This window comes from Rhinoderma darwinii, unplaced genomic scaffold, assembly GCF_050947455.1.
Source record: "Rhinoderma darwinii isolate aRhiDar2 unplaced genomic scaffold, aRhiDar2.hap1 Scaffold_1586, whole genome shotgun sequence".
Classification (NCBI taxonomy): Eukaryota; Metazoa; Chordata; class Amphibia; order Anura; family Rhinodermatidae; genus Rhinoderma; species Rhinoderma darwinii.
Genome location: NW_027461989.1, coordinates 31,058 through 50,998, shown reverse-complemented (window position 1 = coordinate 50,998; position 19,941 = coordinate 31,058). Strand labels below are relative to the sequence as shown.

The 19,941-nt window shown below is 41.0% G+C and overlaps 1 protein-coding gene across 5 annotated transcripts in view; it reads left to right on the top strand.

Moving 5' to 3' along the window:
• Positions 1–19,941, top strand: part of LRRC4B (leucine rich repeat containing 4B) — a 152,976-nt gene that overhangs the window by 106,836 nt on the left and 26,199 nt on the right. For 2 of the 5 annotated variants that reach the window (XM_075848047.1, XM_075848049.1), the window contains one exon: positions 8,930–9,036. The exons of 2 other annotated variants lie outside the window; for them this stretch is intronic. The gene's annotated coding sequence lies outside the window, so the exon portion shown is untranslated. One more of the 5 variants, XM_075848050.1, reaches the window with a different exon arrangement.

The window sequence follows — 19,941 nt, the reverse complement described above, 5'->3', positions numbered from 1 at the left end:
GCTCACTTGTTCCCTTCACCTCCTTCCTGCCATTACAATCCTCTTCACTAATATTATATCCTCTTCACTAATATTATATCCTCTTCACTAATATTATATCCTCTTCACTAATATTATATCCTCTTCACTATTAATATATCCTCTTCACTAATATTATATCCTCTTCACTAATATTATATCCTCTTCACTAATATTATATCCTCTTCACTATTAATATATCCTCTTCACTATTAATATATCCTCTTCACTAATATTATATCCTCTTCACTATTAATATATCCCCCTCACTAATATTATATCCTCTTCACTATTAATATATCCTCTTCACTAATATTATATCCTCTTCACTAATATTATATCCTCTTCACTAATATTATATCCTCTTCACTATTAATATATCCTCTTCACTAATATTATATCCTCTTCACTAATATTATATCCTCTTCACTAATATTATATCCTCTTCACTATTAATATATCCTCTTCACTAATATTATATCCTCTTCACTAATATTATATCCTCTTCACTAATATTATATCCTCTTCGCTAATATTATATCCTCTTCACTATTAATATATCCTCTTCACTATTAATATATCCTCTTCACTAATATTATATCCTCTTCACTATTAATATATCCTCTTCACTAATATTATATCCTCTTCACTATTAATATATCCTCTTCACTAATATTATATCCTCTTCACTAATATTATATCCTCTTCACTAATATTATATCCTCTTCACTATTAATATATCCTCTTCACTAATATTATATCCTCTTCACTAATATTATATCCTCTTCACTATTAATATATCCTCTTCACTATTAATATATCCTCTTCACTAATATTATATCCTCTTCACTAATATTATATCCTCTTCACTACTAATATATCCTCTTCACTAATATTATATCCTCTTCACTAATATTATATCCTCTTCACTACTAATATATCCTCCTCACTATTATATTATTCTTCACTAATATTATATCCTCTTCACTACTAATATATCCTCCTCACTAATATTATATCCTCTTCACTATTAATATATCCTCTTCACTAATATTATATCCTCTTCACTAATATTATATCCTCTTCACTATTAATATATCCTCCTCACTATTATATTATTCTTCACTAATATTATATCCTCTTCACTACTAATATATCCTCCTCACTAATATTATATCCTCTTCACTATTATTATATTCTCTTCACTAATATTATATCCTCCTATATTATTCTTCACTGTTCTTAAACATTTTATTATCTTCCCTATTCTATATTATTGTATATGCTTCTAAATGTTCTATTATTATAATGTTCTCAATAATATTCTATTTGAATTACTATTACAATGTTCCCTTGACTATTTAGTATAATGACCATCTCTTCACGTTATTTTATCATCTTCACGGTTTTCTAATATAATATCCTTCACTGTTGTTAAATCCTATTCAATATTATTATATCATCTTCGTTGTTCACTATATTTCCTTTTTGCATTGTTATATGTTCTATCCAGGACAGCCACATGCAGCTTCTAAGGGTCTGTTCACACCTCCTATTTTCAGACGTAATTCAGGCGTTTACACTTCGAATTACGCCTGAAAAGACGGCTCCATTACGCCTACAATTATCTGCCCTTTGCTTGCAATGGGTTTAATGATGTTCTGTTCAGACGAGGTGTCATTTTACGCGTCCCTGTCAAAAGACGGCGCGTAAAAATACGCAAGCATCAAAGAAGTGCAGGACACTTATATACATTATATGCGGGACACTTATATACATTATATGCGGGACACTTATATACATTATATGCGGGACACTTATATACATTATATGCGGGACACTTATATACATTATATGCGGGACACTTATACACATTATATGCGGGACACTTATATACATTATATGCGGGACAATTATATACATTATATGCGGGACACTTATATACATTATATGCAGGACAATTATATACATTATATGCGGGACACTTATATACATTATATGCGGGACACTTCTATACATTATATGCGGGACACTTATATACATTATATGCGGGACACTTATATACATTATATGCGGGACACTTATATACATTATATGCGGGACACTTATATACATTATATGCGGGACACTTATATACATTATATGCGGGACACTTATATACATTATATGCGGGACACTTATATACATTATATGCAGGACACTTATATACATTATATGCGGGACACTTATATACATTATATGCGGGACACTTCTATAGATTATATGCGGGACACTTATATACATTATATGCGGGACACATATACATTATATGCGGGACACTTATATACATTATATGCGGGACACTTACATACATTATATGCGGGACACTTATATACATTATATGCGGGACACTTATATACATTATATGCGGGACACTTATATACATTATATGCAGGACACTTATATACATTATATGCGGGACACTTATATACATTATATGCCGGACACTTATATACATTATATGCCGGACACTTATATACATTACATGCGGGACACTTATATACATTACATGCGGGACACTTATATACATTACATGCGGGACACTTATATACATTATATGCGGGACACTTATATGCATTATATGCGGGACACTTATATATATTATATGCGGGACACTTATATACATTATATGCGGGACACTGATATACATTATATGCGGGACACTTATATGCATTATATGCGGGACACTTATATATATTATATGCGGGACACTTATATACATTATATGCGGGACACTGATATACATTATATGCGGGACACTTATATACATTATATGCGGGACACTTCTATACATTATATGCGGGACACTGATATACATTATATGCGGGACACTTATATGCATTATATGCGGGACACTTATATATATTATATGCGGGACACTTATATACATTATATGCGGGACACTGATATACATTATATGCGGGACACTTATATACATTATATGCGGGACACTTCTATACATTATATGCGGGACACTTATATACATTATATGCGGGACACTTATATACATTATATGCGGGACACTTATATACATTATATGCAGGACACTTATATACATTATATGCAGGACACTTATATACATTACATGCGGGACACTTATATACATTATATGCGGGACACTTATATACATTATATGCGGGACACTTATATACATTATATGCGGGACACTTATATACATTATATGCAGGACACTTATATACATTATATGCGGGACACTTATATACATTATATGCCGGACACTTATATACATTACATGCGGGACACTTATATACATTACATGCGGGACACTTATATACATTACATGCGGGACACTTCTATACATTATATGCGGGACACTGATATACATTATATGCGGGACACTTATATGCATTATATGCGGGACACTTATATATATTATATGCGGGACACTTATATACATTATATGCGGGACACTTATATACATTATATGCGGGACACTTATATACATTATATGCGGGACACTTATATACATTATATGCGGGACACTTATATACATTATATGGGGGACACTTATATACATTATATGCAGGACACTTATATACATTATATGCAGGACACTTATATACATTATATACAGGACACTTCTATACATTATATGCAGGACACTTATATACATTATATGCAGGACACTTATATACATTATATACAGGACACTTCTATACATTATATGCGGGACACTGATATACATTATATGCGGGACACTTATATGCATTATATGCGGGACACTTATATATATTATATGCGGGACACTTATATACATTATATGCGGGACACTGATATACATTATATGCGGGACACTTATATACATTATATGCGGGACACTTCTATACATTATATGCGGGACACTTATATACATTATATGCGGGACACTTATATACATTATATGCGGGACACTTATATACATTATATGCAGGACACTTATATACATTATATGCAGGACACTTATATACATTACATGCGGGACACTTATATACATTATATGCGGGACACTTATATACATTATATGCGGGACACTTATATACATTATATGCGGGACACTTATATACATTATATGCAGGACACTTATATACATTATATGCGGGACACTTATATACATTATATGCCGGACACTTATATACATTACATGCGGGACACTTATATACATTACATGCGGGACACTTATATACATTACATGCGGGACACTTCTATACATTATATGCGGGACACTGATATACATTATATGCGGGACACTTATATGCATTATATGCGGGACACTTATATATATTATATGCGGGACACTTATATACATTATATGCGGGACACTTATATACATTATATGCGGGACACTTATATACATTATATGCGGGACACTTATATACATTATATGCGGGACACTTATATACATTATATGCGGGACACTTATATACATTATATGCGGGACACTTATATACATTATATGCGGGACACTTATATACATTATATGCGGGACACTTATATACATTATATGCGGGACACTTATATACATTATATGCGGGACACTGATATACATTATATGCGGGACACTTCTATACATTATATGCGGGACACTTCTATACATTATATGCGGGACACTTATATACATTATATGCGGGACACTTCTATACATTATATGCGGGACACTTCTATACATTATATGCGGGACACTTATATATATTATATGCTGGACACTTATATACATTATATGCAGGACACTTATATATATTATATGCGGGACACTTATATATATTATATGCTGGACACTTATATACATTATATGCAGGACAATTATATACATTATATGCGGGACACTTATATACATTATATCACTGTGCTGGCGCCGCTATGTGAGTATTGTATATCAGTGTATACATCACTGTGCTGGAGCCGCTATGTGAGTATTGTATATCATTGTATACATCACTGTGCTGGAGCCGCTATGTGAGTATTGTATATCATTGTATACATCACTGTGCTGGAGCCGCTATGTGAGTATTGTATATCATTGTATACATCACTGTGCTGGAGCCGCTATGTGAGTATTGTATATCATTGTATACATCACTGTGCTGGAGCCGCTATGTGAGTATTGTATATCATTGTATACATCACTGTGCTGGTGCCGCTGTGTGAGTATTGTATATCATTGTATACATCACTGTGCTGGAGCCGCTATGTGAGTATTGTATATCATTGTATACATCACTGTGCTGGAGCCGCTATGTGAGTATTGTATATCATTGTATACATCACTGGGCTGGAGCCGCTATGTGAGTATTGTATATCATTGTATACATCACTGTGCTGGTGCCGCTATGTGAGTATTGTATATCATTGTATACATCACTGTGCTGGAGCCGCTATGTGAGTATTGTATATCATTGTATACATCACTGGGCTGGTGCCGCTATGTGAGTATTGTATATCATTGTATACATCACTGTGCTGGAGCCGCTATGTGAGTATTGTATATCATTGTATACATCACTGTGCTGGAGCCGCTATGTGAGTATTGTATATCATTGTATACATCACTGTGCTGGTGGCGCTGTGTGAGTATTGTATATCATTGTATACATCACTGTGCTGGTGCCGCTATGTGAGTATTGTATATCATTGTATACATCACTGTGCTGGAGCCGCTATGTGAGTATTGTATATCATTGTATACATCACCGGGCTGGTGCCGCTATGTGAGTATTGTATATCATTGTATACATCACTGTGCTGGAGCCGCTATGTGAGTATTGTATATCATTGTATACATCACTGGGCTGGTGCCGCTATGTGAGTATTGTATATCATTGTATACATCACTGTGCTGGAGCCGCTATGTGAGTATTGTATATCATTGTATACATCACTGTGCTGGAGCCGCTATGTGAGTATTGTATATCATTGTATACATCACTGTGCTGGTGGCGCTGTGTGAGTATTGTATATCATTGTATACATCACTGTGCTGGTGGCGCTGTGTGAGTATTGTATATCATTGTATACATCACCGGGCTGGTGCCGCTATGTGAGTATTGTATATCATTGTATACATCACTGTGCTGGAGCCGCTATGTGAGTATTGTATATCATTGTATACATCACTGTGCTGGAGCCGCTATGTGAGTATTGTATATCATTGTATACATCACCGGGCTGGTGCCGCTATGTGAGTATTGTATATCATTGTATACATCACTGTGCTGGAGCCGCTATGTGAGTATTGTATATCATTGTATACATCACTGTGCTGGAGCCGCTATGTGAGTATTGTATATCATTGTATACATCACCGGGCTGGTGCCGCTATGTGAGTATTGTATATCATTGTATACATCACTGTGCTGGAGCCGCTATGTGAGTATTGTATATCATTGTATACATCACTGTGCTGGAGCCGCTATGTGAGTATTGTATATCATTGTATACATCACTGTGCTGGTGGCGCTGTGTGAGTATTGTATATCATTGTATACATCACTGTGCTGGTGGCGCTGTGTGAGTATTGTATATCATTGTATACATCACCGGGCTGGTGCCGCTATGTGAGTATTGTATATCATTGTATACATCACTGTGCTGGAGCCGCTATGTGAGTATTGTATATCATTGTATACATCACTGTGCTGGTGGCGCTGTGTGAGTATTGTATATCATTGTATACATCACTGTGCTGGTGCCGCAATGTGAGTATTGTATATCATTGTATACATCACCGGGCTGGTGCCGCTATGTGAGTATTGTATATCATTGTATACATCACTGGGCTGGCGCCGCTGTGGCTATAGGTCGGTCTTAGAGGTGACCGTGTTGTTTTAAGTCTACACCAAGAGTTGATTATGGAGGCGTTACGGTAATAAGAGGCGGGTTTAGGGTGGAGCTTATAGCTGAAATATTTCTTAATATTCTGAATTCCCATTGGCTATTAATGACCTTCGAATAACGTTTTCAGATCAGGCGACCCCTCATGAAGCCGTTCACTAGAAGTCGCACTGTAAGGCCTCATGCACACGACCGCAGATTTGCGGCTGTAAACTATCTGCGTAACTGCAAATCGCGGGTCGTATTTGCATGATTTTCTATGGGCCAACGCACACGACCGCGGTTTCCAAGGTCAATGCATTGCCCGGGCCACAAAAAAATAGGATCTGTAAATGATACGCTGCGCACTGCGGTCCGGGCTCATAGAAAGGAATGCGCATCTTCTGTGTGCACGGTCCGTGATTGCGGACGGCCCGCGGATGACACTCCACAACCTCTGTGACGTAATCACGGACCGCACACACCGCTACGGCCGTGCGCAGGTGGCCTAAGAATATGCGCTGAAAATCCACTTAGGGCATGACCAGACGTGGCGGAATTGCTCTGGAGATCCGCATCGGACCCGTTTCTCCATTGCCTTCCACAGCTTTGTGGTTGGGTTCGTTTACACGTTGCAGACAATTCCGCTGCGGAGCATAGGCTGCGGTGCGGAATTTGGTGTCCGCAGCATACAATGGTTGTTGCGGACTCATGGCGGAATTTCTCCATTGACTTCAATGGAGAGTCAAAATTCCGCAATGAAGTCCGCAGATGTCATGCTCATGTTATGTGGCTGCGGAACATATTGGTTTTACTAACTTGACATTTCTTCATTCTGGCTGGACCTATGTATTTCTAGGTCTACAGCCAGACTGAGGAAGTCAATGGGGCTCCCGTAATTATGGGTGACTACGTGTGTGCACCCATAATTACGGGAGCGTTGCTAGGAGACGTCAGTAAATAGTCACTGTCCAGGGTGCTGAAAGAGTTAAGCGATCGGCAGTGACTGTTTCTGCACCCTGGACAGTGACTACCGATCCCAATATACATCAACCTGTAAAAAAATATAAGTTCATACTTACCGAGAACTCCCTGATTCTTTCTCCAGTCCGGCTTCCCAGGATGACGTTTCAGTCTAAGTGACGGCTGCAGCCAATCACAGGCTGCAGCCAATCACAGGCCAATCACAGGCTGCAGCCAATCACAGGCCAATCACAGGCTGCAGCCAATCACAGGCCAATCACAGGCTGCAGCCAATCACAGGCCAATCACAGGCTGCAGCCAATCACAGGCCAATCACAGGCTGCAGCGGTCACATGGACTGCCGCGTCATCCAGGGAGGTCGGGCTGGATGCCGAAAGAGGGACGCGTCACCAAGACAATGGCCGGGTAAGTATGAAATTATTTTACTTTTACTAGGGAAAGTGCTGGCCCTTCTCTCTATCCTGCACTGATATAGAGAGAAGGGAAGTACTTTCACCTCAATACGCAGCGGCCAGTCCGCATCAATTTACTGCACATTTTGGGCAGAGCCGCAACAGAATCTGCAACGCAGTGTATGCAGAACTCCGCCACGTCTGGGCATGCCCTAAGTCTGAACATGGTCTTAGTCCCTCTTTATCTGGTTCAGGACCAGTCACCGATTAGCCATTTTTGGCACACATTACTTGGCTATAACTTTTTTATTTGTTGGGCCAGCGACGTGATTTTTTCAACTTTTTTCGTGGTCAATGCAGTTTTTTTCTTTTTTTATAATTTTTAAACACATCTCTTTTTGCTATTTTACAGTTTTCAGGGTTATAGTTTGAAAATAATAGTAATAACATTTCAGTTCATTTCTTCTGGTAATCTAGTTAGACCTTTGTATTTGTCATTGTCTACCGTACATTTTGATATATTACACGTCTATCTTTGGGTAATTGGGTCTGGTTTCGCGTAACAATGATTTTGGGTGATTATTTTTTGTATTTATTTTTACTTTATTTTATTTTTATAGTTTGTTCCTTTGTGACATTATTCTTCTTTTTTTTTTTTTTTTTTTTACACCTTTTTGTCACGGTTATAGGCGCTGCACAGCGGGGGGATCAGCCATGTTATAGCGACTATTTCCGGTCTAGTTTGACCCACCAGCAGCTTCCCATTAACTGCATCACGGCGATCATGTGACCAGAGGTATTTCCACATAAAACGCCTGAATACAACATTAGAAACTCTGTGCCCAGAGTGGCAAAACAGCCAGGGGAACAACCACATGACCTCTGCCCACAGTCAACCAAGCAAAGTGCTGATCGCCCGACAGACTGTGGAGAAACGCACAAAGAAAAAGACGCTTAGAAACTTCCATAGACCATCAGTCGCCATCGTTATACTGCACCTTAACATAAACAAACGCAGGTAAACGCGCGGTGGAATCTCCGCATTATATAACAAGATGATTCATTCCCAATTAGTCACTCACCTGCAGTTTTCCATACTAGAGCCGACCCAGTGAAATAAAATGTTACCGATGATGGTGCAAGGATTGTTTGGTCTGAGAAAAATGTGCCCTACGGCCAAATGGAATCCACATCTTTGAAGCCGCCTACACATTGGAAGCCACAAGTTCTTTCAGTTCTTGTAGATTCAGTTTTATTTCCAAATTGAAAAGAGCTGATCCCAAATGAATGGGGTGACTCTTTTGTACATCTTTTCCTAATTGTTTCTGCTTAAAAAAAGAACTTTATGTCAAACCCAGAAGTGGCTCTTAATGTCCCAGTTGGTCAGGAGGTTCTCCCTCCTTCCATGGTATTGGCCTGATTTCTCACGTGCGGTGTAGTGATGGAATCATCAGATAATTCATTGCGTATACTAGTGAAGAATATTTTGGAATCCTCATTGTGGTTTCCTGCTGCACCATGTTACCTCACACGAGCAGGATCCATAGAAGGGGCCACAGTGCACCATGAAATTCGAGGCTCTCCCAATGATTCATAGAAGGGGCCACAGTGCACCATGAAAGTCGAGGCTCTCCCAATGATCCATAGAATGAGCCACAGTCCACCATGAAAGTCGAGGCTCTCCCAATGATTCATAGAAGGGGCCACAGGGCACCATGAAAGTCGAGGCTCTCCCAATATCCGTAGAAGGGGCCACAGTGCACCATGAAAGTCGAGGCTCTCCCAATGATTCATAGAAGGGGCCATAGTGCACCATGAAAGTCGAGGCTCTCCCAATGATCCATAGAATGGGCCACAGTCCACCATGAAAGTCAAGGCTCTCCCAATGATCCATAGAAGGGGCCACAGTGCACCATGAAAGTCGAGGCTCTCCCAATGATCCATAGAAGGGGCCACAGTGCACCATGAAAGTCGAGGCTCTCCCAATGATTCATAGAAGGGGCCATAGTGCACCATGAAAGTCGAGGCTCTCCCAATGATCCATAGAATGGGCCACAGTCCACCATGAAAGTCGAGGCTCTCCCAATGATTGAGTGTTTTCTGAAGGCCGCTAATAATCACTGATGGACGAGACATTCCCTGCAGTACAGGACCAGGATGATCTGAGCCTGGTGAAGGTTCTAAAGGAAGGGTCTAAAACAACTGTACTCTGCTCATGTACAGCGCTTGGGTCATGTTGGGGGTTGTAGTGTTCTATGTAATGAGTATAAAAGAATTGTAATAAGGTCATGTCCACTGGTCAGATTATGTTGGCAGTTATAGTGTTCTGTGTCTAAAATATAGTTGTTTAGGTCAAGTCCAGTGGTTGAGTGATGTTGGGGGTTGTAGTGTTCTATGTACTGTATAGTGTATAGCAGAATTGTATTATAGTCAAGTCCAGTGGTTGGGTGATGTTGGGGGTTGTAGTGTCCTATTTTATGTAGTGTATAGTAGAATTGCATTATGGTCATGTCCAGTGGTTGGGTGATGTTGAGAGGTGTAGTGGTCTATTGTATGTATAGAAGTAAGAGACTGCTCAAGGGTTAAAGAGGACCTGTCGTGTTCCTAAAAACCTTGTTGCTTTCCCACAATCAGCCCGGTTAGTTTTGTCAGCCTATATGCGATCTTATGAATAAATAGAAAACTTCACAAATTCTACCAGACAGAGCAAATACAAAAATGCTAAATCCCAGTCATAGTGAGTGAAGTAAAAGCCATAAAGATTTGCTTTTCACTTGACCCAATGACGAGGAGGTTCTCTGGATAAGGGGCTGGAGCAGGGGCGTAGCTAAAGGCTCATGGGCCCCGATGCAAAAGTTCTTATTGGGCCCCCCCCCCCCCCCTGCAAACTTCTCATGGCCGACGGTCCGCAGCTTTCAGCTGTATCGCTGGGTCTCCTAAGTGACCCAACAATGCAGCACTAGCAGCCAGAGGCGTCACTAAGGACTTAAAATGTCAGGGGAAATAGCCCCAATACATATGTGTCCACCCAAAAAAAATGCGTGTATAGGAGACAGCATAGCATATCTATAGCACTACGACCCTATAAACTATGGATAGGATTAGATACAGTGGCTCAGCAGACAGTATCACACATGATAGGATTAGATACAGTGACTGAGCAGACAGTATCACACATGATCGGATTAGATACACAGCTCCGCAGACAGTATCACACATGATAGGATTAGATATAGGGTCTAGCAGACAGTATCACACATGATAGGATTAGATACAGTGGCTCAGCAGACCGTATCACACATGATAGGATTAGATACAGTGGCTCAGCAGACAGTATCACACATGATAGGATTAGATACAGTGGCTCAGCAGACAGTATCACACATGATAGGATTAGATACAGTGGCTCAGCAGACAGTATCACACATGATTGGATTAGATATAGGGCCCAGCAGACAGTATCACACATGATAGGATTAGATACAGGCCCTAGCAGACAGAATCACACATGATAGGATTAGATACAGTGGCTCAGCAGACAGTATCACACATGATTGGATTAGATATAGGGCCCAGCAGACAGTATCACACATGATAGGATTAGATACAGGCCCTAGCAGACAGAATCACACATGATTGGATTAGATACAGGACTCAGCTCGCTGACATTGCGGCTCCAGCGCTGGACCCAGGAAAGCTAAGAATAATAATTTTGCTTCTTTATGTGTTACTGATTATTTTTGTGTGTTTGTGTTTTTTTACAGGTTCGGTTGTTGGACTTCGCATACGAGGACTTCAATGACAGCGTTTTTTTATTCTCAATAAAATGTTTAATGAGGGTTGTATTTTTTTATTTCAATAAAATATTTTTTTCTATGTGCTTGTATCTTTTTCAACTTTATTATCACCGCCTTAGTAATGGCCGCTGGCTGATTGACAACCACCATTATTAAGGCGGGGCTTAATGTTAGCCGATGCAAAGGCCAACACTAACCCCCATTATTACCCCGGTACCCACCGCCACCAGGGGTACTGGGAAGAGCCAGGTACGAACCAGTACCCGACCATCTGTAGTGACGGGCAGGCACCGGGGCGGCCGCAGGCTGGTAGTATTAGGCTGGGGAAGGCCACCCTGGTAATGCTGCCTGCTGCTGCTGTGTTGTATCTGGCTGGTTATGAAAATTGGGGGGGGACCCGACATCGTTCTTTCCAATTATTATTATTATTTTTTTTTTTTTAAATGACGTGGGGTCCCCCCCATTTTTCATAACCAGCCAGATACAATAAAGCATTACCAGGGTGGGAAGGGCCACTGTTTTTGGCCTTTCCCCTCCTGATAATACCAGCCTGAGGCCACCCCAGTGGCCGACCATCACTACAGATGGTCAAGTACTGATGGTACCCGGCTCTTCCCAGCACCCCTGGTGGTGGTGGGTACCAGGGTAATAATGGGGGTTAGTGTTAGCCTCTGCCCCGGCTAACACTAAGCTCCGCCTTAGCAAAGGAGCTGTCAATCAGCCGGCGGCCATTACTAAGGCGGTAGTAATATAGTTTAAAAAAAAAAACACAAAGACATAGAAAAAATATTTTATTGAAATAAAAAATAAAAAACACACAACCCTCATTAACCATTTTATTGAAATAGTCCTGGAATCCGACGTAGTCCAACGACCGAACCTGTAAGAAAACATACAAAAAAAACGATTAGCAACACGTGTTAGGCTTAGATACAGGGCCCATGTGTGATACTGTCTGTGGGACCCTGTATCTAAGCCTACCACAACGTAGGCTTAGATACAGGGTCCAGCAGACAGTAATCTTATACAGTATAAGATTACTGTGTGCTGGGGCGCAGTATCTAAACCTACAGTGTGGTAGGCTGATATACAGGGCCCATCAGACAGGATCACACATGGGCCATGTATCTAAGCCTACCAATCTGTGATCCTGTCTAATGGGCCCGCTAAGCCTGCTACATCGTAGGCTTAAAGGGGTTGTGCAGTCCCTAAACATTGATGGCCTATCCTCAGGATAGGCCATCAATAGCTGATGTGTCGGGGTCCGTCTCCCGGGACCCGCCAATCAGCTGTTTTGAAGGGGCCGCAGCACTCGTACGACAGCTGTTTCCCTTTCATTTCACTACTCGCTCACACTGTGAATCGCCGACACCGATTCACAGTGTGAACGGAATGAAGGGGAAGCAGCTCTCGTACGAGTGCTGCGGCCCCTTCAAAATAGCTGATTGGCGGTTCCCGGGAGTCGGACTCCGCCAGTCAGGGCTACTAATCTTACCTTCCTCTTCAGCCGCGGCGGAAGTTCTGTCCTCTCGATGTTGTGCACAGCGCTTGACGTCAGGACCTCCGCTGCGATCCGGAACCAGGAAGGTAAGTAAAGTCTGTTACTATAGTAACAGGGGCCCGCGGCCCGAGTTACTATAGTAACTTTTTATTGATGTGGTGCGGAGGGCTGTGGGCCCCCCTGGCTTCGGGGCCCGGTCGCAATTGCGACCGCTGCAACCCCTATAGCTAGGCCAGTGGCCATCATTATGACACTCCGTTTTTGGATGTTTGTAAACAGAAAAGCACGTGGTGCTTTTCTGTTTTCATTCATACTTTTCACTGCTGTTGCGCGAATCACGCGCGTCCCACGGAAGTGCTTCCGTGTGGTGCGCGTGATTTTCACGCACCCATTGACTTCAATGGGTGCGTGATGCGCGAAATACGCACAAAGAACGGACATGTTGTGAGTTTTTCGCAGCGGATTGACGCTGCGTAAAAATCACGCACCTGTCTGCACGGCCCCATAGACTAATATAGGTCCGTGCGACGCGCATGAAAATCACGCGCGTTGCACGGACTAATATATCCCGTTCGTCTGAATAAGCCCTAAGCCTAATGTTTTTATGCATCTTGTACTACTTTTAAGCAATCTTCGAATTTGTGATATGAATGGTGTGGTTTGCTGCAAGTTTCATAATCGCGGCAAAACCGCGCCATTTTTGCCGCAATTACGAAAATCGCGGCAAAACCGCGCCAGTTTTGCCGCGATTACGAAAATCGCAGCAAAACGCATGGTGAATTAAAAAACTTAACAAACCCTACAGGAGTTGGGGTCAGGAGAGACAAGTAAAGAAGAGACAATGTGGGATGCAGGGAGAGAGGGGGTTAAGGAAGCGCTCACCAGGACCTGAGAGGTGGACGTGCTTTCTCTTCTGCCGACTCTGCTGCTGCTATACTGTGGTAGAAGGACCTGATCGGTGGGCGTGGCTTCTGTTCCTCAAAGGCGAATCAGGTCACATGGGCATGACGTCATTAAAGGTCCTTTAGAAAACGGCATCTGTCCAGCTATAATGCTGCTTATGCAGCGTTTTTACATAAGTAACCTCCCGAAAATGTGGTGGGGGGGCCTTGGGCCCCCAGGCTTCGGGGCCCGGTCGCAATTGCGACCGCTGCGACCCCTATAGCTACGCCACTGGGCTGGAGGTCCCGGGCCTCGTGATCTCTTCCATCTGCACAGATTCCACTAAGTTGCTTCTGTCTTTGATTCTGGATTCGTGTTTTCTCGTGGTCCGCAGTCGTGTCTTCGTGTTCCACACTTTTTCTACAAGGCATTTTATTCGTTTGGATTTCAGTAATGACGAGGTTCTTATTCTTCATGTGCTCGACACCTGACAATTCTTATATGGCTTATTCTACAAACCGGCCGCTTACTTTTTTGGAATGTGCAATGTGTCATTTACTTCCCTGGATTTTATGTTCTAGTACAGAAATGTTCACTCTATGTCTGGAAAAGAGATTTTGAGCTTTGTATATAATATAAAAATATATTAAGAAATTAATCAGCACAAAATTGTGGATTTAAAAATGACCTGGTGTTAAAATGTGGAGATTAAATTTAAGGTTTGCTGTCCGGGTTTGATTTACACCATGGCATGAGGGAGATCACAATCTGGATGGATGATGGATACATGAGGGACACTTTACGCAGTTAACCCTTGAATATCATGCATGTAGCAGACTGATGATGAAAGCCCAGGAATTCTTCATCAGATGTGTGTGTAGATCTCTATCACTATAAATAGGAACTGCTCGGATGTTTGTCCCAGTAAAGGCAGAACAATTATTACGTAGTCATGGAACTTTCACTAAACCATTAGTTTGATCGCATGTAATAAAATATTTAACCCCTTCCATTTAAATGCACATTCACCCATACCCACAAATAACGCATTCTACGAAATATTTACCCACAGTCACAAACTCTCCGATATGACATTATAGTCAGTTTCTCCTGTTCTGTGACAGCTAAAATAGAAATGACTTAAGTTCCAATACCATCTTCTCATGAAGAACAAAGAGCAGAATCTTTCCAAACCTCTACAATGAGACGTGTGGTCTGTGAGCCCTCTCGCGTCTCCATGGTGGTGTCTGTGAACCCTCTCTCGCGTCTCCATGGTGGTGTCTGTGGTCTGTGAACCCTCTCTCGCGTCTCCATGGTGGTGTCTGCGGTCTGTGAACCCTCTCTCGCGTCTCCATGGTGGTGTCTGTGGTCTGTGAAGCCTCTGGAGTCTCCATGGTGGTGTCTGTGGTCTGTGAACCCTTTCGCATCTCCATGTTGGTGTCTGTGGTCTGTGAACCCTCTGGAATCTCCATGGTGGTGTCTGTGGTCTGTGAACCCCCTCTCGTGTCTCCATGGTGGTGTCTGTGATCTGTGAACTATTTCGCATCTCCATGTTGGTGTCTGGGATCTGTGAACCCTCTTGCGTCTCCATGTTGTGGTCTGTGAACCCTCTTGCGTCTCCATGGTGGTGTCTGTGATCTGTGAACCCTCTCGCACCTCCATGGTGGTGTCTTTGATCTGTGAACCCTCTCGCACCTCCATGGTGGTGTCTTTGATCTGTGAACCCTCTCGCACCTCCATGGTGGTGTCTGTGGTCTGTGAACCCTCTCGCATCTCCATGGTGGTGTCTGTGGTCTGTGAACCCTCTGGAGTCTCCATGGTGGTGTCTGTGGTCTGTGAACCCTCTGGAGTCTCCATGGTGGTGTCTGTGGTCTGTGAACCCCCTCTCGCATCTCCATGGTGGTGTCTGTGGTCTGTGAACCCCCTCTCGCGTCTCTATGGTGGTGTCTGTGATCTGTGAACCCTTTCGCATCTCTATGTTGGTGTCTGTGGTCTGTGAACCCTCTCGAATCTCCATGGTGGTGGCTGTGGTCTGTGAACCCCCTCTCGCGTCTCCATGGTGGTGTCTATGGTCTGTGAACCCTCTCGAATCTCCATGGTGGTGTCTGTGGTCTGTGAACCCTCCCGCACCTCCATGGTGGTGTCTCTGGTGTCACTCCATGTCAGTAAACAAGCAGGGCGGTTGTTGTTTTGTTAATGTTAATTAATGTTGCAGAGCTGAAGTTGTCGTTAACGTGTTTTATGCATTATTAATTTCTAATCCTTCTTACTGGATGAAGGTCAAGTATTTTAACTTTTTTATTTTTTTATTTTATTTTTTACCAGAAATGTCAGACGTGTTTTCAGCATTAGAAATGATCCATTGTATCATCTTGTCAATGGAAAGCTGCGGTACTTTAGCAAATAATACTACTGGGAACAAATTCAGTCTGCAGAATATCCTGTAGCTGATGAATAGGAAAGACTTGTAACTAACATTGTGGATATTCGTTGGATCCTATGCGGTTTTCATCAGGATACATTTGCATCTCGCCCACACTCCTCCTCTCCACTTCTAGACAGAATTTTTTAAATGGAGCCCTATTGAAAAGACATCCTGCGGGGACGGAGAACTTGCTTGTATCTATGGAGATTTCCATAGCAACTGAGACGATCACTCTCACTTTAACTATAATGTCACATGACTCTCCGCTATTAAGTAGGTGCCGGCTGCACTCATCCTGGTGCTATATGTATGTGTATATCTAATATATATATATCTATCTCATCATTTAACTAAACTGCTGCCCTTGTATTTCCTTCCATCAGGCTGGATGTGCTGATTCACGGTTTCGCTGACAATGACGCGTCAGTCATAGTAGAGCCGGGTTTTATTCTATGAAGAAAGCTTTTTATTTCCTTATCTTCCGAGGTTTCCCAATGTTGATATAATGTTGGAATTAAATAATAAGGATTTTAGCCAACATTTAAGTTTTGGATTAAAAAACAATATCACAGAAGTACAAACTGTCACCATCCGCGCATCTGCCTTCATCTAGAATATCTTTCAAAGGTTTACAGTAAAGATATTGTCACAACTAAAATTATTCTACCAGAATGTAAAAACTTCCTGAAAAAGCTAAATCTAGATTCTTCTACATAAAAATCTACCAGTGAAACACATGACTATCCTGCAAAAGAATTCAAACACATATTCTCTACACCCGGCTATCCTAGATCCCTGCACATAATATAATATTATACATACACATCCATGACTATCCTGCAAGAAATATAAGATACTGGTTCTCTAAACCCGGCTATTCTCTAGATCCCTGCACATAATATAATATTATACATACACATCGATGACTATCCTGCAAGAAATATAAGATACTGGTTCTCTACACCCGGCTATCCTAGATCCCTGCACATAATATAATATTATACATACACATCCATGACTATCCTGCAAGTAATATAAGATACTGGTCCTCTAAACTCGGCTATCCTCTAGATCCCTGCACATAATATAATATTATACATACACATCCATGACTATCCTGCAAGTAATATAAGATACTGGTCCTCTAAACCCGGCTATCCTAGATCCCTGCACATAATATAATATTATACATACACATCCATGACTATCCTGCAAGTAATATAAGATACTGGTCCTCTAAACCCGGCTATCCTCTAGATCCCTGCACATAATATAATATTATACATACACATCCATGACTATCCTGCAAGTAATATAAGATACTGGTCCTCTAAACCCGGCTATCCTCTAGATCCCTGCACATAATATAATATTATACATACACATCCATGACTATCCTGCAAGTAATATAAGATACTGGTCCTCTAAACTCGGCTATCCTCTAGATCCCTGCACATAATATAATATTATACATACACATCCATGACTATCCTGCAAGTAATATAAGATACTGGTCCTCTAAACCCGGCTATCCTAGATCCCTGCACATAATATAATATTATACATACACATCCATGACTATCCTGCAAGTAATATAAGATACTGGTCCTCTAAACCCGGCTATCCTCTAGATCCCTGCACATAATATAATATTATACATACACATCCATGACTATCCTGCAAGTAATATAAGATACTGGTCCTCTAAACCCGGCTATCCTCTAGATCCCTGCACATAATATAATATTATACATACACATCCATGACTATCCTGCAAGTAATATAAGATACTGGTCCTCTAAACTCGGCTATCCTCTAGATCCCTGCACATAATATAATATTATACATACACATCCATGACTATCCTGCAAGTAATATAAGATACTGGTCCTCTAAACCCGGCTATCCTCTAGATCCCTGCACATAATATAATATTATACATACACATCCATGACTATCCTGCAAGTAATATAAGATACTGGTCCTCTAAACCCGGCTATCCTCTAGATCCCTGCACATAATATAATATTATACATACACATCCATGACTATCCTGCAAGTAATATAAGATACTGGTCCTCTAAACCCGGCTATCCTCTAGATCCCTGCACATAATATAATATTATACATACACATCCATGACTATCCTGCAAGTAATATAAGATACTGGTCCTCTAAACCCGGCTATCCTCTAGATCCCTGCACATAATATAATATTATACATACACATCCATGACTATCCTGCAAGTAATATAAGATACTGGTCCTCTAAACCCGGCTATCCTCTAGATCCCTGCACATAATATAATATTATACATACACATCCATGACTATCCTGCAAGTAATATAAACTGGTCCTCTCAACTCGGCTATCCTCTAGATCCCTGCACATAATATAATATTATACATACACATCCATGACTATCCTGCAAGTAATATAAGATACTGGTCCTCTAAACCTGGCTATTTTCTAGATCCCTGCACATAATATAATATTATACATACACATCCATGACTATCCTGCAGGAAATATAAGATACTGGTCCTCTAAACCCGGCTATCCTCTAGATCCCTGCACATAATATAATATTATACATACACATCCATGACTATCCTGCAGGAAATATAAGATACTGGTCCACTAAACCCAGCTATCCTCTAGAACCCTGCATTTAATATAATATTATACATACACATCCATGACTATCCTGCAAGAAATATAAGATACTGGTCCCCTAAACCCGGCTATTCTCTAGAACCCTGCATTTAATAGTATATTCTTATACATACACATCCATGACTACCATGCCAGAAATATAAGATACTGGTCCTCTAAACCCGGCTATTCTCTAGATCCCTGCACATAATATAATATTATACATACACATCCATGACTATCCTGCAGGAAATATAAGATACTGGTCCTCTAAACCCGGCTATCCTCTAGATCCCTGCACATAATATAATATTATACATACACATCCATGACTATCCTGCAAGTAATATAAGATACTGGTCCTCTAAACTCGGCTATCCTCTAGATCCCTGCACATAATATAATATTATACATACACATCCATGACTATCCTGCAAGTA